The sequence below is a fragment of the Amphiura filiformis genome, chromosome 9, assembly GCF_039555335.1.
Source record: "Amphiura filiformis chromosome 9, Afil_fr2py, whole genome shotgun sequence".
NCBI classification, from domain to species: Eukaryota; Metazoa; Echinodermata; class Ophiuroidea; order Amphilepidida; family Amphiuridae; genus Amphiura; species Amphiura filiformis.
The window spans coordinates 9,687,480-9,712,018 of record NC_092636.1 but is presented as its reverse complement, the minus strand read 5'-3'; the positions used below and the strand labels follow the sequence as shown (position 1 = coordinate 9,712,018).

Sequence of the window (24,539 nt, the reverse complement as noted above, 5' to 3'; positions counted from 1 at the left end):
CCTACAACCAGGCACATAAGCTTGGGGTTGGTAAAAGGTCTGTTTTGTTTGTAAAAAATTGCAAAATTGGGCCAAAAATGTCAAAATGTTACATAAATTTGCTCCAGATCATGAACTTTCTGTGAAATTTGTCTAAAATATAGGCTTCAAAAATCAATGTAGAGGGGGTAAAGGTCTCCTTTTGGCCACAATCAGGCATGATACTGCACTTTCCTCCAAACCAAAACCACAAAAAAATCAAAATGCGCATGAAATTGGGCAAAAAGTACCAAAAACAGGCAGAAATTAAATAAATGTTGAGGAAATTTTTAAACCAGGCTGTTGCGGAAATTTTAAAATAAGGCTGAGTGGCAATGATTAACTGACATTCCTCGTAAAATAATCGTGAAATATACGATTTTTAGCTTCTTTTCGTCGTTGAAAGGGATTCAATCATGTTCATCACCATTTAACATGATTGAATCCCTAATTACCCTTTGACTGAGTCACTAATGTGAGTGTCTATGACAAATGATGAGACTTAAAACCCAGTTATGTCACATTAACATATATGTTTGACCCAAATGGAAAACCACAAATTATTCTGGTTTCCCAGAAAAGTCTGGCATTTTGAATATCACTACAAGCCATCATGTTCCCATGGTGACTACACTTTTAAAAGTAGTATCTTCAAGTTTATTCAAAATTTCAGCCATATTTATTTGCATGTCAGACGTAAGTAAGAATATAATGTGCCAACAAACAGGGCATGACTACTTTTCGAATTACAAGAATGGCTACAAACATATTGTAATTTGTTCCTCTGTATTTTGATTTGATTTGATTTGTTTGGGTTTTTTTTTTGATAACCCAAGCTTATTTCCATTGGGTCCATTTGAACACCGGGACGGGTTGGGAACAGTCAGGGATAACACCCTACTCTTTTCGAAACTGGCTGTGAGATACATGTACAGGTACGGCTCTCTGCCCACAGGACCGATGGCTTAACATCCCCTCCTAAGGGCGGAGTACTTTCATGATTCATTTACCCAATTCTAAATCAACCATGGGGAGAGCGGAAGTCTGAATTTAATCTACAGATCTTGCCAATTAATTTCCGACTTTTTTTTCCAAGTCAATTTTCCAGCAAATCACCACCGCCGGGAATTGAACCTGGGACCTCATGTACTAAAGGCAACTACCCTAACCATTGTGCCACGCTCTCCCACAATAGCAATTAATAAGCCAGTGGCATAGCATGAGTTGGGGGGCACAGACCATGATTGGGGGCACCGGGCCTGATGGGAGGGGGGAGGGAATTTTCTAAATTTTTTAATCAATTGGGTGGCATGTGCCCCCGCCCCTATGACGCTACGCCACTAAAATAAGCAGTAATCACTTGAAAATCTCCCTTTCATATAGATATGAGAATGTAAAAAGCTAAATGACACAAAAGTACCAATAAAACTGTGGTAATGGTATGTTTAAACTGAAATTTTCAAAAGCAATGCATCAATGATGCATCAATTTATAAACTAAAAAAATATATCACTTTGTATCATTTGCATGACCTTACAACGTACAACAAGTGTTTTCACAATACCTTATAGAAAATTAGTGCATTCTGATGTTTTCATTTCAGTTCAAGTAAATATCATTACAGGTCTAATTAAAATGAAAGAAAAGATGTTATTGAGCTCAATTTCGTTAAAAAATGATTAGAGCAAACAAGACATTTTAAATCTGCGGCTGTCACTGTTCCTTTCCATCTCCGGCTCCTGTTGATGTTCTGGGGCCTAAGGGTTTCTTCTACTCATCAGCATGCTGTCAATTGAGCGTAAAAAGGTCATATGATAAATAGCTGCCTCGAGTGTGTTATTTACCTTAACATACAAATCAGTGGTTCGACTGATGAACTACTGCGGCAGTACTGCCTAATCAAAGAGGGGGTGTATGAGCTGCTAAACCCATACCCATATCTAAGGATTTTAGTTAAATAGGTTCATATTTGTACAAATTTTACATTTGTAGCACTTACATTTCACACATAGCAAAAAAACAGGATTCCAAGTTGAAAATTACCTAATTGGCTATGTTTTTCACAAGTAGTGCAATTTTCATCCACGTCTCTAAGGATTTTATTTCTTCAAAACAGACACATTTCTAACAATATCTCATGAAAAAAAACTACCTATTTTAGTACAATGTATGCCTCATATATGGTGAATATCATGAGATACCATCCTTTTATAAACTCCTTTAAAGAGTTAGGGGTCCATGTGTATGAGTAAATCCACAAAACCACACATGGCAGCCATCAGACTTAAAACACTGTTGCTTTAACCTGACTATGCAGGATCTACCTTTAAACACCTGAAGGATGTTATTAAGATAAAAGCACTAAACCTGACGAGTTATTATAATAAATTGTGCCAGTTTAAGGTGTCAGCGGCTTTTCTAGTGATGCAATTGATAACATTATTTTCTGTTATCATCTTTTTCAACAGTGCATTATGATTACTAAAAAAATGTCAAAGATATTAAGTTCTTAAGAGGATACACCTTATGGATGTTTAACAAAAAGGTGCAGACAGTGTAGCAAATGGGCACTTCCAGTTAGAATCCATACACCCTCTATGGAATGAGCTATTCCATTTAAAATCCACACTAACCCCTATGGAAGATTTTGGAAATATTTTCCATAGAGGGAGTATGTTTTTCAAATGTAATTGGTCAGGGTTAATCATTTTGAAACCCATACTCCCCCTGTGTTATGGTTTTACCTATATCTTCTAAAACAGGAGTGAGTATATTAAGTGGAACTTATCCAATTGTCTGTTGTATTCAAAACTCATACTCCCTCTGTCAAAGACTTTAGCTAAATCTTCCACAAGGGTAGTGTGGATTTTAAATGGAATGGCCCAATGCTTGACCTTAATGTTCACACATGGAGTGTGAATTTCAAATGGGGTTAACTGAATCTATACTCCCCTTGTGTTGGAGATTTTAGGGCATGTCTCCATCATAGGGGTGTATGGATTTCAACAGGAATAGCCCATTTTGGAGCAGACAACACTGAATGTTAGTTAGTTTCATTGTTAGTTATAAGGACCCCTTTGGAAATAAGTCGCTGACTTTAAGGGATATCCTTGGCATATTATCGTGTCAATTTTTATGTTTTAATTTGTATTTTATAATAATTATGTTTTTGTATATATGTTCTGTGCAATATGTTATTTGACTCTTACGATGATATGCTTAATAAACTCAAATCAAATCAAATGTGCAATTCCATTGGAAATCCAAACCCCTGTGTGGGAGATTAAGGTTGTGTCTTCCATAGGTGTATGGATTTCAACTGGAATAGCCCATTTTGGAGCAGACGACACTGAATGTGCAATTCCATTTGAAATCCAAACCCACTGTGTGGGAGATTTAAGGTCATGTCTTCCATCCATAGCAGGTGTATGGATTTCAATTGGAATAGCTCACTGGAACATTATGATGTAAAAGAAGCATTTTGTTCATAAGTTGAATTTGAATTTAGAACTTTTACAACAGATAGGACAGAAATAAAATCATTACAGAACTTGTTTATTTACGAATTATTCATATTTATTTACAAAGCCTGAAGCAGGCGACACAATGGGCTATTCAGTTGAAATCCATACACCCCTATGGAAGACATGACCTTAATCTCCTACACAGAGGGTGTAGCTTTCAAATGGAGGATTAAGGTCTCGTCTTCCAGGGGGTGTATGGATTTCAACTGGAATTGCCCATTATGCAGCAGATCTACAATGAAATTCTCAGTTTCAACATGAAAATAGATTCTAAACCAATCACAACTTGTGAATTACCTATTTTTTCATGACAACTTATTATTTGATCAACTCATACTTTACCCAGAAGGGAGAAAATATAGTTTTACTGAATTCATGTTCTAAACACTTGCTAATTGCACTCAGTTTGTTATCAAATCATCTTGAATTGGATGTAGATATACACTTAATTAAAACTGATGAACCATGATGGTTTCACATAGCAAGCTAGCAAATTCCCTTCCATCTAAAAAGTAAAGACTCGTAAAAGAGAAAACAAGGATGTCGCCGGAAGACCTACATTTACCCAAGTAAACCTATTCTATACGACAGACAGAAAAAACCACAAAACTTGTGGATGTGAAAGTAAGTGCATTGAAGTAGGGCATTAGGAAAGACAAGCAAGGAGGTAAGCGTACTGACATCTCTGTTTCAAACCAATCAAGCCAATTTAAGTTGGTTACATTCTGTTGAGCCATGTGGGACAAAGACAGGTGAATGCCAATGTATCTACTGTACTTTAAACTTTATGGCTAACTATACATATAATAGCTGCCTTATGCCTTGACATTGCACGATTCCATTAGAAATAATTTGTACGTACCATGTTGTTGTTGTTGATTTGTTCGGGTTTTGACAACCCTGGATAACCCAAGAAAGCCTCTATTCAAGCTTATTTCCATTGGGGTCCATTTGAATACTGGGACGGGTTGGGAACAGTCAGGGGTTAACACCCTACCCTTTTCGAAACTGGCTGCGAGATACATGTACAGGTATGGCTCTCTGCACACAGGACCGACGGCTTAACGTCCCCTCCGAAGGACGGAGTACTTTCATGATTCATTTACCCAATTCTAAATGAACCATGGGAGAAGCGGAAGTCTGAATTTAATCTACAGATGTTGCCAATTAAATTCAGACTTTTTTTTCCAAGATTGTGGAAGATTTCAAAAACATCTTCCACAAAGGGTGTATGTTTTTCAGATGAAATTAACTACAAAGTACTACAAACTAGAAATTTTTCAATAAAAAATTGTAAACTCATAGAGAGGTCCCCCATCATGAGAACATGTGTCAAGGTGGCAAGACAAACCCTGCATTATATTACTCAATATCCACATATTGTTATATTATATTTGAAGCTGCATTATGTTGTTCCTACTTGCTTCTATTGTGTTTGACATGGAGAAAGCTTTTATGGCAGTCTTTGAGGATAAATGTCATAAAATGACAATAAAAACCTTTAGAAACGGCTGTAACATTCAACAAAATGTCACTGCTACGCCATTCCTTTTCGCTCATGCAAGGAAGTAAGATTAGTTTTCCCTGGCTCAAGCAACAAGTAGCTCTATGACTTCAGGATGTTATGAACATCTAATAACAATACCAGCATATATTCTTAACCCCACTGTCATTACCAGCCTCTAAGAACCATTGTGATTGGTTACAAAAAGGGCTATATCCTGTATTCAGCCAATCAGAGATATGGTAAGAATAGTCAATAGGGCTGAAGGGAATTAAGCTTAAAAGTGCCAAGAGATCTAAAAGCTCTATTTTAATTGGTTAATCAGATGATAATATCGTGTAATTAATCAATCAAAGGCACTGTAAGAAAGGCAGTAAAATCATTAGTATATATGTGTACATCCATATCAAAACGATGCACTTGTCGGCTGCTACATGTGTCTCATTTCACATAATAGCTAGGAATAAATACCACACTCATATCAAGTGTAGGTCACTTCAAATCATCCCCAAGTCAAATTGTATAAGGAATGTTCTCTGTATTCCTAACCCATGTGACTTTGTATTATTTGAAGGGACCTCCACTTCGAAGATGAGCCTGGTTTTTATTCCTAACTATTATGTGAAATGAGACACATGTAGCAGCCGACAAGTGCATCGTTTTGATATGGATGTACACATATATGCATACACACAGGGGCAACCCCACACATTTTTCACCAAAATACTTGTCTGTATACACAATTTTGCATTAAGACCCCCATCACTTCACTGCCAATTTGACATATGTGACGTGTTATGTCAAAAGCAGACACTTTTGGGCAGGATCGTAAATGGAGAAATAGCCAAAAATCTGCCCGGGGTTGATTTTTTCACAATTTGGGTTTGTTGTGAATTTGTGATGTTATTAATGTTACAAATATTGTCTGATAGTTTCAGACCGGAATATAACTGCCATCTTGTATTTATTGAGACATTTTTAAAGGTAATTCCTATTCCCAACATTGTCAATAATATTTTCAAAGGCCGATATCTCAATTTCCAATTTTATAATACCATAACTTACAAACTCAATATCTTCGCTTAGAAATGTCCGATTCATTGGGGAAAACAGTGTTGTGGAGCAAAATATCTCTATATTTATGATATGTAAAAACCTCAAAATTGATAACCTGCCCAAATGTGTCTAGTTTGGACATGGGACGTCACATATTTTAGATCTTTAAGAACTTTAAAAATAAGAATGAAATGAGTAAACGATTTTGTTGCATGCCTAATAAATCTACAATTTCAAATATTTCACTTGAGGTTGAAACGGCTTATCTCACAATCTGATTGCACTATCATGAACTAAGGTAATCTTGTAATAATGAAGGGCACTCACAGTCAATTCTATTCAGAGCAATGGCTGTCAACAGAGGGTGCACTAATAGTTAGAAGATAACTGTGTACAAGGCTAGAAAAAATTAGCTGCCTCTCTTTAAATTATGTATAATGTCTTCTGTATATTTAGTTTTTATTGCTTGGCTAAAATGCCCAAATCTGGAAAGATATTTAATCAAATATTTGGTTGTGAACATTAATACACTATTTCCTCTAACACATTCCTATCTACAGTAGCTATTTAATCAAATACTTGGTTGTAAACATTAATACACTATTTCCTCTAACACATTGCTATCTACAGTAGATAGTAAATGTTGCAATATCATAACATAAACACTGGTATCTACATTAGACAGCAGATGACATAAACTACACATTACTATCTACATTAGACAGCAGATGACATAAACTACACATTACTATCTACAGTAGACAGCATATGACATAAACATTGCTATCTACAGTAGACAGCAGATGACATAAACTACACATTACTATCTACAGTAGACAGCAGATGACATAAACTACACATTACTATCTACAGTAGACAGCAGATGACATAAACATTGCTATCTACAGTAGAGAGCAGATAACATAAACTACACACTGTTATCTACAGTAGACAGCAAATGTTTCAATATGATGATATTATCATTGCTACCTACAGTAGACAGCAGATGACAAACTGCACATTGCTATCTACAGTAGACAGCAGATGACATAAACTACACATTGCTATCTACAGTAGACAGCAGATGACATAAACATTGCTATCTACAGTAGAGAGCAGATAACATAAACTACTAATTGTTATTAGAGAATAAACGATAGGAATTTTGATTTTGACTATCCTCTACTGTGTGATAGACGACAGGCAGGTCCAATATTTTGAGTACGGTAGTAGATGCCGGCGCAGCCGGTATCCATTACGATAAAAATATTGGACCTGCCTGTCATCTATCATAGGTAGTCAGTTAAATATTATTTTAATAACTATTTTTTAAAGCAAAACTTAAAAGTTACCATCATAAAAACTCCCCTTTTTCTAAAATGAACGAAACTTGTTTACAACTTCAAATCTTTTGCTGCGCGTACTGCTAGCACGTGCGAGTATTCCGCACTGCCTCTACGCATACAACGCGATACATACGCGCACCTCTATGAGCGTTTTACGCGTTATCAACACTCATGATGATGTGGGTCGTCACGGCCTGATAGACGGCACCGAAATCATGCGATTGTCCAATCAGATTATGTGTCAACGTAATAGACCACTCTCTCTGACTAAGAATCTACAGTATACAGCAGATGACATAACTACAAATTGCTATCTACAGTAGACAGCATGTGACATAACTACAAATTGCTATCTACAGTAGACAGTAGATGACATAAACTACACACTGCTATATACAATAGACAGCAAATGTTTCAATATGATGATATTATCATTGCTATCTACAGTAGACAGCAAATGTTGCAATGACAAACATTGCTATCTACAGTAGACATCAGATGACATAAACTACACACTGCTATCTACAATAGACAGCAGATGACATAAACTACACACTGCTATCTACAATAGACAGCAAATGTTTCAATATGATATTATCATTGCTATCTACAGTAGACAGCAGATGACAAATTGCACATTGCTATCTACAGTAGACAGCAAATGTTGCAATATGACAAACATTGCTATCTACAGTAGACATCAGATGACATAAACTACACACTGCTATCTACAGTAGACAGCAAATGTTTCAATATGATGATATTATCATTGCTATCTACAGAAGACAGCAGATGGCAAACTGTACATTGCTATCTACAGTAGACAGCAGATGGCAAACTGCACATTGCTATCAACAGTAGACAGCAGATGACAAACTGCACATTGCTATCTACAGTAGACAGCAGATGACATAAACATTGCTATCTACAGTAGACAGCAGATGGCAAACTGTGCATTGCTATCTACAGTAGACAGCAAATGTTGCAATATGACAAACATTGCTATCTACAGTAGACAGCAGATGACATAAACTACACATTGCTATCTACAGTAGACAGCAAATGTTGCAATATGACATAAACATTGCTATCTACAGTAGACAGTAGATGACATAAACTACACATTGCTATCTACAGTAGACATCAGATGACATAAACTACACATTGCTATCTATATACATTAGATGGCAAATATTGCAATAATTATGATGATGTGAACTACACATTGTTATCTACAGTAGATGACAAATGTTGCAATATGACAAAATAAACAAACACATTGCTACTTGCAGTGAATAGCAAATGTTGCGATATGAAGACATAAAATACACATTACTATCTACAGTAGACAGCAAACATTGCAATACGATGACATGAACTGCACATTGCTATCTACAGTAGTTCACAAATGTAAATGCAATACAAATTGCCCATTGCTATCACAGAAGAAACAAATATTGATGTAAAATAAACTACATATTGCTATCTACAGTAGATAGCAAATGTTAATGTAAAACAAACTCCACACTGCTATCTACCGAAGACAGCAGATATTGACGCAAAACAAACACTACATTGCTATCTACAGTAGATAACCAATGTTACATTATGTTTGTTGTACAGCCAAATATTACTATCAAACTTCCTTAATACAGTTAGAAATACTTCTTGCTCACTTCGCAAAAAAAGCAAGCAACTTACATATTTATTCCGATGAATCCCATACTAATTCTTGCACATTGAATTTCATTTACTTCAAAGAGGATTTACTTCTTTAGCCTGCTGGTGGGCCATGCCCACCATAAAGTATGCCAGACCGTTTCATCTGCATCTTCCAGTGATGATGATGCATATCAATGCTGTATTATTTACAAACCAGTCTCTGCGTGCACATAACGCTTGTCAATTAAGCACACAATCACACCATCACAAAAACTGCTGCATATTTAATTAAATATATAAGCCCAGACCACGTGTACACATCAGACGGAATGCAAACAGAACATAAAACTTGTAAAAACAATTCTGCCTGCCTAAAGCATGTTCTATCTATCTTTTAATCCGAACTGAAAACCCTGAAATCACACCACTGACCCAAGAGAAGTTTTTAGTTACATAAATACTAGCATGTATAGAATGTTCAAAGACAGCTTGATGTGTCATTGACATTATAGCTGAGAAAGAATATACTATAGGGAAAGAAATCAGTGGTTTAAATACACACCACCGGTGCTATTGCCTTATATTCACAATATAATATGCTCAGTTTTCATGACATGACAAAAAATAAGTCAAGCTAACCAAACAAATATTAAAACATGTGGAAAAGGTGCCATAGTAAGCTAAAAAGCAGCTTGTCATTATTTTTATTTATGTCAGACTTATAGTTTGAGGACAAACTTTGGTACATGGTTGTCAGCGGATGAAATTGTTCATTTGTGACCATCCACCACAAAGTGGTAGTAAAGTCCGCTCTAGGTCATTTTCTGTTTATTGCAGATTTTGAAAGAATAGACTTTCAGCTTTAAAATGACACCTCAACCATCTTCATCGAACATCTGAAAGTGAAGTTATGGTTCATCAAAGGTCAAATTCCTAATATATTTCACATAGAAATCCATATACTGTTTTTGATTTATCTCAAAATGGAAAATGCCGACTTTACGACCAATTTGTGGTGGATGGGCACATTTAGTCAACCCCTTAATACTTAAACATGGCATAATCTATTTTGATCAGAATTTTTATGAACTGAAACTAAAATGTTGCTTATGGATCCAAGACATAACTTTATTTTGTAAAAACCATTTTGTCCTCATGTGCTAATAAATATCAGGAGAAAATAGATTTGCACGATTTTAGAATTCTAATAAGCTGTTTTACACTCTTTGACACCATATAGTTTTACACATTTAAAATTGCATTTGACAGCTGAATGAATTGTGATCATTTTCACCTTTGGCAAAATGTTTATCTAACAGAAACCAAAATAGTAAATGAAACTTAAGTTCACAAGTTCACGCTCCAAGAGTTTGCAAAGACCAAAACATAGTTGTACCCCAGAAGCTGCATTTATTACATGAATCAACCAATCTCTCTTATCTACTGGCTCAAATATAGGCTATCTGAACACTATAAACAGCTGCAAAATACATTTGAATATTTTCGCTATAGTTTATTTTCACACATTGTGAATCTTGTTTCAAAATTTGGCTGGGCATGTCAGCCTCCAGTGAGATCTGCACGTGTCTAGTATGTAAATAAAACAGGAGCCAACAAGAAATGCACATCGCACACTTCCGGGCCTACTCCTAAGAGTAAGACAGTGAAAACATCAAGTCATAACTGCCTATTACATATCAGCTGAGACACAATACTATTTGACTTGTTTTTATGAGTAACTTCATTAAAATTTTTGAAATATTTTTATGAATACAATTTTAGAAAGAAAATTAATGGGTAATTAATGTAACAAACACAATGTGATGATTTTCCAAATTAAATAACGAGTTTCCATCTCTCTTTCTCGCTTCTTTGTTAGTCTGACTCTCTCTCTCTCCGTCTTTCCTCTTCTTCTCCCCTGATTCTCCCCTTCTTCTGTCTGCATATGTTTCTGACATTTGTCAGGGTGGTTGTCTGTCTGTCTGTATGTGTGTCCCAAAACTAATAATTTACAGACCATTCATAAAGCATCAGCTGTTAAAGTTTGTTCGGTTTATATAAGGCGGAAATTATTCGGCTTTTGTTACTGCGCGCATCAATAAAGTTCCAACTCACGCTCGTGTAAATTCATATAAGCGTACGCCAGTCACGCATTACGCAACTAGAATCAGCATTGCGCCCAACTGTGTGCATGCCATTCTATATCAATGCACGGTTTGGCTGGGCATGCAACAATTCTCAGCATACAAAACACTGGGACATTACCTGTTGATGATCATCCTGTTTCTCTTTAGTCTATGGTCTGTCCATTATTTCTCAGTTTTGTATATGTCTGACACTCTCTTCAAACATTTTTTATCATTTCCATTCATGCATATAATTCCCTCTCAATAATGTTCCTTACGGAATTACCATATCCAGAGTTTAATACACCTGTTATATAAACTGTTCATTACTAACTTTGTGATAAAAGCATTTGCTAGATTCATGAAATTGGGATCACACACCTGGCACACTACTACCAAGCATTTCCCATGATAAACTCACTACACTAAGCCTTGTAGCATTGACCAATTTACAATTTCTCATAGAAGCAAGAAAATCCACTTACATGAATGGTGATCCTGACATAAAAATATCTCGCCTGGCACGTCTTAAGCCTCCTACGACTACTAGTTCTCCTTCCTAGCAACCTATCAAACACACATCATGTGCGGATTAATCTCAAGAACTTCTTAATACCACATTGTCTATAAAACCACCACCGCACGTCGGATACCTGCACGAACTCATGTCACCCATCAAGACCCCCTTCTCCTGATCTTTAATTTGGTACAAAGCACTTGCATGTACGAGACTGACGACTGAAATGGCGATTGATTTCTGACAATACTTTTAAAAAGCAGTATAGCTTGGTTTCCAGTAGTGTGAGCGCTGATGATGATGATGATAACCATGGCATGGTTTGAGGTTTCTCTTTTCGGAAGCAAAGAAATCACTACTAGGATGTGATTGCCTTCGCTGTATGTTTGATCAAAAACGGGCTTTCAGATCTAATGGCTGAAACTGGACACCCGATGCAAGAGATGCTGCACATTAAAACTGTTGACTTAACTACAGAAGAAAGTATGTTAAAGGGACTTATAACCATTGTGACGAATGAAAACTATTATTTAAGACAAAAACAATGGTACCATGTGCATATAAATATGACAGGGGTCCGCAACTAAATTCCTGCCAGTGTCACTTTAAAATGCAGACAATTCAAAGGCACCACTATCCATGCAAGCAGAGGTGGAATCATGGACTCAATTTAGGGCCTCCATGGGCAGCTCCTTGATGGGGTGGATGCTATTGGATTATAGCCCTTTTTAAGGATTACAATGGCTCTTCTTAGACTTTCTTGATTAATAAAAGGTACAAAAACTGCTTTTTCCCCTACTAGCCATTGTGCACTGTTTGGAATGCAGCGCCCCTCTCCGCCTATTGCATGTAATATGTTATTCATCCAATACTTTTAGGATGGTCAATCTTGAGTTTCACAAAAAAAAATGTTATCTTTGTTTATATGCATGACATGAATAAATGATTTGACACTGTGGATTACCCCTGTAAGGTCATAGTGGCAGGCATAAGAATATGCTTTAATGGAAAAATGGGAAATTTTTTTAAAGGAAAATGCACCAAAGCTGGCTAAAAATAACTAAACACGCAGAAAAAAACAGGAATTCCCATGCCTGTTTAGGGACAAATGGCTATTCCATTTAAAATCCACACTACCCCTGTGGAAGATTTTGGAAATATCATCCAAAGGGGGAGTATGAATTTCAAATAGAATGAACACATTCTGCAGCTCCATTTGAATTCCATACACCCTCTGATACAGATTAACATGAATCTTCCACAGAGGGAGGGTGAGTTTCAAATGGAGCTCCCTAATGTACTAATTCTATTTGAAATTCATACTCCCCCTGTGGAAGATATTTCCAAAATCTTCCACAGGGGGAGTGTGGATTTTAAATGGAATAGCCCAATGCCTTCAACTCATATTGAGATTGTCAAAAATGGTCTGTGTCTCCTCAATCAGGTTCCATGCCCTGTGTTTGGCAGATTATCACTGGTGTAATGTATTATCAAAGAAATCGCTGTGTTCCCCCCTCTTCCTAAAAAGGTTGAGACCCCCTGGATTTAGATGTATTTACCATCAGACATGGAATTTGATATTAGAGCTAGAAACACTGGCGACATGTTGTTCATGCTCAAGCATAGATTGCATACATCAGCAAGTAGTATGGGGAAAGGCAGAAAGCAATATTAGTCTGTATGCCATATCAAATCATAATGGATAGATATGTGCATTGTGACACTGCTAAAGTTACCCTTCCTATACAGCCATGAATACATATCCATATACACTACTAATGTTAGTATTATCATTTTGTTGGACAACTCACAAATCTAATACCTCACCATATGCTGAGTTCACTTGATGTCAATTCCTAAAGAAGGTCATTCTAATTTGGTATAAATACTTTTTTTTTTAAAGCGCTGTGGTCTAAATGAAATGGCGCATTATAGATGCCTAATGTATGTATGTATTTATAGTGCACTACACAGGCATTTATTCCACAGGTCTAAGTGTACTTTACAGGAATAAAGTGACCACTGTTGCCAGACATATTATATAAACATTTAGCATCCTTCAGGGCTCTTTATATAGGTGCAGATCCTAGTCAGCCAACTTAACCATCGCAGCCATGATTAGCTCCCTACTAGTGAGCATGAATGGTTCTTGGATCTTAGGTGGACCCCCACCTCTAGGAGGCACCAAAGGTCCCTCTGCAGTATACAGGACTAAAAAGTGACAAATACTATTGATTTTAATGGGACATGAAATGGTTTAAAGTACAAGATCATGATGAAAAGGTTTAAAAATCATCCAATTGGGCTACCAAATTGCAGGTTTGGCAACACTGAAAATACAATGAATATGCGGATTCAGGGTTTCTCTAGCGGAAGTCAATTTGTGCCGAAATTCCTCCCCACAATGCAATAAGCGTATAAGCATAACAATATATACAGTTCGGTGGTTAATCCATCTCCTTTGTTGTGCAATACGCCTATTGCATTGTGGGAAGTAATTTCGGCACAAATTGACTTCCGGTAGAGAAACCCTAAATCCACGTATTGGTATGCATGCATATAAGCCCCTATACTAAGATGATACTTGGAATGTACAGCAACACAACTGTTTCAACTTATCAAAGAAAACATCAATACCTGATTGCAATTAATTAAGTTGTTAATTAAACTGATTAAGTGCGATAACCTATGAGTGTCACAATAACATAGCTCCCGTGGCTTGTGACTTCATTATTGACATTCCAAAAAAGCATTATGAGTAAATAAGGTATTGCCGGTTGATGTAGTGGTAAATTTTTGTTCGCATAATACAAAATAACTTGCACTATTTTGACAAGCAACAGAAATCCATTTCAAATATTACAGTATTACATGAAAAGACAACATTTAACAAAATGCTATTGTGTAGTATAGTTGAAAAAGAAAAATAGCACACATATATACTTTTGATAGCAAGAAATTTTAATCAAATTTGAATAATTTACAGAAATTGAAACAAATAATAAATAAATATATTTGTCTGTGACTTTGATAAAGTTAGTAATTTCAGTTATTTAAGATTTAGGAAAAAAGCAAGATAATAGCTACAACAAATTACATGAATTGCATACCCTCCATGACAAGCACACTTTGTGCTCTTTCTCAAAGAAATAAAACTTACAAGTTGGCCATGAAATGGGTATTTACAAATCCATAATACAACATAGCTTCTTTTGCCAACAACCTCCAACAATCTGCTAAACAGGAAATTTAAAACCATAAAAATGTCAATTATGATGATTATTTGCTTCTTTATATCAATTTAATATAACTACAAGAATTCGTATATTTAGATTGCCTCTTTCTTCATAACTGATTCAGAAAAAAGATTTTGACATGCAATCATATTTTCAAAAATTATAATAACTGATACCGGTATAGTGTGTCTGTAAAGGCACACATAGCATATCTCTACTTCTTGCTTTCAACATAATCATGATAATAAGATATATAAAACTAATTGTATTAGCCAAATACCTGCATTGGTTGTGATCCAAATGTGCCAAACTTCCTCATCGCGGCAAGAGCGACTTTCTCCATCGTTACTGTACATCAATAATTACGTCCACACACATCCACCAATATAATGAAATAATATTAATAATCCCTAGATGGTAGAAATCTCTAGCGATGGTGTTAAATATCCATCCATACAAATGCTATTTGTTTGGCCATGTTGCTAGAGTACAACACAGACCTAGTAGTGCACTAGTAGTGAGTGTTACACACGGGCCAGCCACTAAGCCGAATGAGAAGAGAGAGCGAGAGGAGAGGAGAAAAAGAGATAAAGTCTATACTGCCATGCCACCTGCTACAAGCAAGAAAGATAGAACAGGAAAAAGACGACATGCTATTTGTGAAAACTTAGATGTTTTCAACCACTTTGAAATGAACCAATGTCTAATCTATGTCTAATCAATCAAACTTTCTATTTACGAATAGTTTTACATGCGATAGTTACAAAAGGTGTCCGTCCGTGAATTTGCTAGACTGTTCCCCAGGCTGTGACACGGCAGTGTGTATTTTTGTACAAACTATCCATTTATGGGTAGGTTTGTACTGGGGATACAGGTGTCCATAATCTGTTAGACTTCTGTCAAGTCTGCTACAGAGTAATTTATATTAGCGACCCTTCCATTAGGAACAGTTTTAATAGTGAATGGTTGAGGTATATGTTACTTAGTCTACAAAACTGCTTTTAAATAAGAGTGACTGGCAATGCAGCATGGTAGATACAATCAGGCAAGATGAGTTAAATGAAAACCAGTTTCAAATCAAAGAATTAGGGCCTATATATAAGAAGCTGCACTCTTCTTGTAATGACCTCTTGATTGTTTTTGAAAACTTCATATATTATACTTTTATATTATAGTGTGTGCGTGCGTTTGTTATTCACAAGCAATATAATTGTACCAATATAACATACTAAAAACATATTTCAGCTATAAAATTAAAGATCGCTATGGTCTGATTTCATTGTATGATAAAACAAAGGAGGCTCTACTTTGGTCTTTGGTGCCCTTCATACATGCTGATTATCATATAGGATTGGGGATCAGAGGGGACAGTGCATGAAAACCCCATCTGCAATAGCTGCCAGGTGTCACTATACAATATAAAATGCAGAAATTGTCAAATGTCTATAGGGCAGCTATTACAGATAGGACCTTCTTGCATAAACCACTCAATATGAAGTTTCCCTACTCTAATTTCATGTTTGAATAGAAAACAAAACAAGCCGCAAACTGGTGTCGACTGCAGACGACAAGGTTTAAAAATTTTCTTAAAAATTCAAAAAATGTCAGAATTGTACATTTTCATGACCATATTTGTAATCAGCATGAAAAATGCATTAACATGAGTACAAACAAGCCTAGTATATATTGGTTTAACAATTCTTGATATTTTGAGAAAAATATCTCAAAACATGGACTTTTTATGTCGAAGCGGTTGCTTGTTGGTAGCACATAGGTTTCCATTTTACGTTAGACTGAAATCAATTTAGAAAATAATGTATACAATGGACAAAACATGATATTTTCAGAATATCTTTTATTTTTACTTTTTAAATTTGTTTGGATACACAAAGATTTTTTGCCACATAAAATCCTTTGGGCAAGTTTTAAGTTAGAAATCTCACAAATTAACAGCTTTTGAGTCAATATGTTTCTGTAGAACTACATGTCAATCCTGGCAATGAGCAACACTGGATAGTAATGAGTATTTAGATCATGCATCTTGTATATACAAGTACACTTAGTTTTGTACATGCCCCAGGTATAAACACAGTGCACCTATATCATGCAACATTATTGCTATCTTCAGTATAGAAGAAACCCTTGCTCTAGCCAGTTCTCAATAGTTTAACCTTCAAGCACATTAAGCAACTTAAAAGCACTGCTTACATTTCTTGTCAAGAATGACATCTACCGCACATGCACTCTGCTTTCAAATCCTGAAAACGCTGTGTATTAGTAATGATGATATATGGTGACAAAAACATTTTGGATGCTTGTCAGCTATGCTAAAGCTCAGTCAGCATCTATGTATTGATGCATGCTTTCACAATATCTTACATTATTCAGAACTATAATGCCCTTAATATGAACTCATTCATTATAGCCATACTAATTTTAGAACAATTACTATGTAAAAACCTTGAATTTTACACACACACTAAATGTATCCCCACCATGTGTTAATCTGTGTACTATGTGTTAATGCTAAACAAGAAGCAACGACTAACCATCGCTTCTATCAATAAATCATTTTCATCTGCCTGGACGTAGTTTTCCCCCATCTCATTTTGCTCATGGCTTGGGCGATATGACATAGAGATTCAAAATGGGGTCAATTAATTACCGCACATGTATTGGTAGGGTTCAATGAACCAATCGCTGACTACATGAATAATGTGACGATCACGGGGGAGGTTCTTGCTGGTATTTTGCTCAGCAAGGGGTTCCAAAAATGAACCAAAAATCCACATAAATATTGGGAAGGTTCACTGAACCATTCACTGTCTACATGAATAATGTGAAAATCATGGGAGAGGTTCTTGTTTGCATATTTGCTTAGTTCCTTTGCCCATATAATGATATAGAAAGGGAATAGACCCTTTTGGAGGACCAACCTAAGTATTGGGAGGGTTCACTGACCAATCACTGTCTACATAATGTGACAATCAATGGAGAGGTTCTTGTTGGAACTTGGTTCCCCTGCCCATGCCAGAGGTTCAGAAAATTTTCAAAAATAGTGAAAATAGACCCTCTTTTGGAGGACTAACACATGTATTGGAAGGGTTCACTAAACCATTCACTGTCTACATGAATAATGTGACATTTGAGGGGGGAGATTCTTTTTGGTACTTTTTTTGCTTATTTACCCTGTCCATGCAAGGGGTTCAGAAAAATGTAGAAAGGGATAAAAAATAATGAAAATATACCCTTTTGGAGGACCAACACAAGTATTGGAAGGGTTCACTGAACCATTCACTGTCTAATGTGACAATCACAGAGGAGGTTCTTGTTGGTATTTTTGCTTACTTCACCTGCCTAAGTATGGGGTTCTGAAAATGATCTAAAAAGGGAGAGTCAAAACAGATGCTTTTGGAGGACCAACACGAACTGAACAATTTACTGTCTATGAATAAAAAGTAAGGTAAAGGAGACGATCCTGTATAAACAGTGATCGAAGTACCCATCTCTCTTTCATTGGCGATTGGACCAGACTCCTTCATGTAATGTTGCTATAGGGGGATCGCTACACCTCCTCCACAGCGAGTCTGTTACCTTCCCAGTATTTAAAAATGCCGGTACCCATTTATACACCTGGGTGGAGAGGAGTAATTAAGATAAAGTGCTTTACTCAAGGGCACAACACGATGGCGCCGCCGGGGCTCGAACCCGCAACCTTCCAATTATGAGTCGGTGGCCGTTCCGCTAGGCCACCATGCTCTCAATCACACAGAGATCACAGGGAGATTCTTCTTGGCCCTTTTGCTTAGTTCTCCTGCGCATGCCAAGTGGTTCAGAAAATAATCTGAAAAAGGAATAGTGAAAATAGACCCTTTTCAAGGACCAACAAAAGTATTGGAAGGGTTCAAAAATCATTCACTGTCTAAATGAATAATGTGACAATAACTGGGAGGTTTTGTTGGAACTTAGAACTTTTGGCACACTCTCAGTAGAAACTTGCTAATAGAAAGAAAATATAATCAAGAACATAGCCAATGTCAATAACAAGTTACAGACCTCCCCCTTCCCTGGGTTATGGTGAGGATGAATGAAATACTAGCATACTAGATGGACAGAAGGAATGAAGTACTTGGGGGCTATGTAATAATTACCTCACCTGACGGGGGAATCAAGGGGGTAAATGATCTGCTTGCCGATACTATACTTGGCTATCTCTCGTGATAGTTACTGCTGTTACCATTTCTTTCTAAACATCGTAGTTCACCATCTACTGATGTGGGGTGTTTTTTCAATGGCTTGGCATAACTGGGATTATTATTATTGTTATTGTTATTGTTATTATTATTATTATTATTTTTTTTTTTTCTTTTTCATTTCATTATTTTTTAAGGAAAAGAAAAGCGTATAGTCCATCTGGCTTTCTCGAGACAGTAGCTGCAGCATGTGATACACGCACGATCAAAGTTGGTGCATCTGAAGCACACGATGTGGCACAAAGGTTACTGTGCCATATGTGACCCGTTCCGACAAAAACAAAGAACAAGTCACACTTTTGACATGTCATGATTTGAATAAAAATGTAAGCATGGGACAATTAACTTTAAAATGATACCAAAATTATATACATAGCATCAATACTTTTCAAGATATGGATAATGTTATAAATGATACCTTGATATTTTTCCTAAATTGATATTCCGAGTAATGCGCTAATTAGTTCCCTGCTTTACACAGGATTTAATAGGGATTATCATAGGTCAACTGTCAATTGTTGATTAAATAAACCTCTTTTCAATAAGTACTTTCAAGGATTTGAAAATCCACTTTTAAATCCCAAGGTCAAATAAGCATGAAATTACAAATTCCAAAATTTGATTTTTTTTTATGGGAATGTTATTTTTAAAGGCCTATAACTCAAAAACATGCCTGGCGACTTGTTCCGGGTTTTGTTGGAGCTTGTCACATATAGATGCACTCACTGCCTTTGATCACGCATATATCACATGCATACACTACTGTCTTGAGGAAGCTGTTTAAATGGACTAGAGTAGGAGAATGACATGGAAGCATTGCAGAGTCCACAATCTCCTAGTCGTCTAAGATATTTGTAGTACCGATAATTTATATGTGAAACAAATTATTTTCATATTAACAGTGTTTTGCAAATAGGCGGGCCCTGTTTGGTAAAATCAACATTCAGAAATTTTGTATGCATTTTATTTTTTCACACAAAATACATTTCTGTACGAAGACTCCCACAATGTTCACAACTTTCATGTTGAGGATTGAGAGCCAGAGAGCAGTAGTAACTCAATAATGATTCCTTTGCGTTACGGCTTTCTGGTTCTCAACCCTTGATATATTTTACCTTAAAACCATCTCCGCAACTAATTGTTTTATCTCATGAAAACACATTTGGAGAGTTGTATTATTTATTAGGACCTAATTCATTCAGTGAAATCAAACCAGAATAAAAAGGAGGGGAGAAAGTTTGCATTAAAATGGGGTTAATACTACCCTAGGGATGCTACTGTTGGATGCACATCAATTCCTTCAAGGATTCATACCACTGAAGCTATCATATTTATTCATAGATATGTACTGACAGAATGAGAGCTGGGTCAGGGGTGGCAACACTTTTCAGTCCAAATGGGCTATTCCAGTTGAATTCCATACACCCTCTATGGAAGACATGACCTTAATCTCCCATACAGGGGGTGTAAATTTCAAATGGAGTCGCCATTCAGGTAACCCCATTTGAAATTCACACTCCCTGTTGCAGTCATGTCTTCCATAGGGGTGTAGCCCAATTGCAAGTAGGACAGACTCCTACTGAAATCATGCAGGGCTAGAGTCAAAACATCTCCCAGTTTTGTTAGGAAATGGTCCAAAGTGGCAGGAAAATATGCAAACTTCACCCAATTGGGCTACAAAATCGGAAACCCTGGTTTTTCTAAGGTGGGTATCTATCTATAGGTCAACAACTTCCTCTCACACCTATAGGACATACTTAAGATTGCAAATTTGCACTCAGGGTCCATTTCTCCTGCCCTTTTTCAGCAACCTATATCATGTACAATCAGAAAGGAATAACTAAATGGGATGTGACACATGTCTTTTAACATTGTTGACTAACTTAAACTTGACATTAGTAGTCATGTTCACATGAGAACTAATAACTTAAGATTACGATAATGACTAAAGAGAACACCGATTTGGAGTAACTATGATATTCTATTGATTACCTCAACAGTATTCAAAATGTGGCACTGAATTTCATTCAAATGTGTTAAAAACATTCTCTTTAAAAACGGTCCCGTGGGATGCATGGTCTTGCAGGCGCTTCATGCTGTATGGTTTTGTATGGTCTAGTAGTATTAGGGTTAAAAACCCAAACATAATTATTCAGCATTTCGAAATGGCTTGGGGTATTTTAAAGCTACACATTATGCAGTTTCACGCAAGCCTACATTTTTGATTTTGTAAGTAAAGGAATTAGTTCATCTCTGGATAATATTTTTACCATGTGAACACAACTAGTAGCTCCTAATATGATGCTGTTACATTTTGTTTAGTAACAGTGATGAATTCTCCATGTAGACATGTTATATTTTGTTTAGTAATAATAATGAATTAGTTTCTTAGTGTTCAAGTCATTAAACAATAAATATATAATAAGACAGCTGCAGAAACATATAAATGTTGTTTACATTGTACTACAAGACTTTTGATAAAGTTTTGAATTGATGCCCCAACTGCTTTAAGGCAAGTGAGATGGTAGGGGCCATATTTGTCTGGTTTTAGCCTGTCTACAGTAGACAGCTTTAATATCATCAAATTAAAATAATATCTACAGTAGATAGCTGTAATATCCCGAATTAAAATGCTATCTACAGCAGACAGCTTCAATATCACAAAATAAAATTGCTATCTACAGTAGATTGCTATAATATCACCAACTTAAAATGCTACGGTATTTTCAGCAGACAGCTTTAATATCACCAAATTTAAATGCTATCTACAGTAGATAGCTTTAATATCACCAAATTAAAATGCTATCTACAGTCTCTAGATAGCTGTTATATCCCCAGTTAAAATCTACAACAGGCAGCTTTAATATCATCTAATTAAAATGCTATCTATGATAGATATCACCAACTTAAAATGCTATCTACAGTAAATAGCTATAATATCACCAACTTAAAATGCTATCTACAGTAGACAGCTTCAATATCATCAAATTAAAATGCTATCTACAGTAGACAGTTTTAATATCACCAAATTAAAATGCTTTCTACAGTAGACAGCTTCAATATCATCAAATTAAAATGCTATCTACAGTAGACAGTTTTAATATCACCAAATTAAAATGCTTTCTACAGTAGACAGGTTTAATATCATCAAATTAAAATGCAATCTACATTAGACAGCTTTAACCTAGGTAGTATTCTTCTGAATTGAATATTTATAATTCCATAGGTCCTGCACTTCTTGAGTTCTTTAGTTTTTATATATTATTGACCTTTAACTCAAGAACCGCAAAACCTGTAGAAATAAAAATGTGCTTATTGGCTTCCTTGACTCATTTCTTATAAGACCAATGTATTACGAAGTACACTGCAGGTTTTTAGTTGAATGGTGAGGCAAAAAAAACAAGTTTGTTTCCTGTAGCACGCGTGCATTTTGTTTTTGACCGCTTATGTGCGCATTTGAATTTTTTTTTTCACTTTCAAAGAAAAAAAAGAAGAAAAAACCCCGCAAAATAGCAAACAAATAATATAAAACACTACTGGAGTAAACATTTACACATTACACAACAAATAAACAATATAAATATTCTTGAATATGAAGAAATATGATTTTTTTTTTGTGTCGGAGAAACCCACTGTAAATTCCCAATCCAATTTGCAGCGAAAAGGACATTTCAAGACATGGATTAAAAAAAAATTTTAAAAACATATTTCACATTTGACTTTTTGAACCTGCTACAGGAAACAAACATGTTTTTTTTGGCCTTATCTGGCTCCTGCCATCCCATTCACCATAACAGGTTCAATATTTCTATGGTGATTAGCCATACCATACAGCTATGATCATGACAAGATGAAATTCTTAGATTTGGACAATTTGGTAGATTCTGAATAATCAAAACAGCTCCTCTATTCAAGTTTACCACCATCACTACCGATGGTTAGTTATACTAAGATACCAACTATCATCCTCCTCTTCCGAATGCCCTTAAGATACTAAATAGTTGCAACCAGCAGGCCGATAGATACCTTAGTTCATTGACACCTAACAGCCTTTAGCATCAACACAATCTCTGCCAAAATTATTTTGGCTACAGGCATAATGATATCAAAACCTGTACTCTGAAGGGTTGCCATACAGTGCTTAAATCTCCCAATTGAGATCTTTTTTAGATGAACCCCACCCCTAAGAAAAAAAGTTGTGGCACCATAGACTGTAAAATTTCTATGGTGGCACCTTGGTACTGACTAAGTACACTCTTAGGGGTGGGTGTCCAAGTGCGTACGTATATGTCTGTGCGTTTGTTAAACTAGAAATTTGGTGCACATTGGGCTGCTTAAACACTGGGGGCCACTTGACTTTGAAAGTGACTGGGATGTGCGGACAGCAGTTCGAAACTTGGGGTCTTTCGGTGAGAGCCTAGACACCAAAAAAGTGGGGGGTCTTCCAGTGAGAAGGTCCAAAAAAAGTTGGTCTTTCCATGAGAGTGGGGGAAATCTGACCAAAAAAGGAGGTTATTCAGTGAGACTGGCAAAAATTTTGGGTAAAAATATAAAAGTTGATACAAAATTTTCAAAAATTCATCAAATTCATCAAATTTTGAAAAATTTTAAGGAAAATAATGAAAAAACAGGGTCATTCAGTGAGATTATAAATCAGAAATGTCCCCAAAATTTTTTGAAAACAGGGGGTCTTTTAGTAACAGGAAAACAAAAAATGGGGTCATTGGGTGAGAGGGAGTTCAGTAAAACAAAAAAGGGAGTCATTGGGTAAGAGGGAGTTCAGTAAAACAAAAAAGGGAGTCATTGGGTGAGAGGGAGTTCAGTAAAACAAAAAAGGGAGTCATTGGGTAAGAGGGAGTTCAGTAAAACAAAAAAGGGAGTCATTGGGTAAGAGGGAGTTGAAAAATGGGGGTCAATGGTGGCCGCACATCCCAGTCACCCATTTTTAGTGAGTGCCCCCCGGACTTAAACACCATGTAGCGTCACCGTGACAGGGTACTTGCTGCACATTGGGGTACTTTCACACCATGTATTGTCGCATAGGCATGGTGTTTGCCGCACATTGGATCTGATAACATACAGCAACCATAGGGTTCATGCTTAAACCAAGCACACTGCATCATCACTACAGTACCATAAACACAACCTCTGCCAGTCCCATATTGATGTCAGCTAGTCACACGGATTATTCTACTGCTGCAGACAAAATTAATTTATGCTAACTTAGGGGAGCATTATGTGATGTGTAATATCATCCCAACTGGATTTAAGACCTAACCTTGCAATGTGGAGATACA

The 24,539-nt window shown here is 36.2% G+C and overlaps 1 protein-coding gene across 1 annotated transcript in view; it reads right to left on the bottom strand.

Moving 5' to 3' along the window:
• The window catches only part of LOC140160606 (kinase D-interacting substrate of 220 kDa B-like), a 193,419-nt gene extending 178,075 nt beyond the window's left edge, over nt 1–15,344 (bottom strand). Inside the window, 1 exon segment of the mRNA XM_072183850.1 lies at nt 15,270–15,344. The gene's annotated coding sequence lies outside the window, so the exon portion shown is untranslated.
• Nucleotides 15,345–24,539: the final 9,195 nt, after the last annotated feature.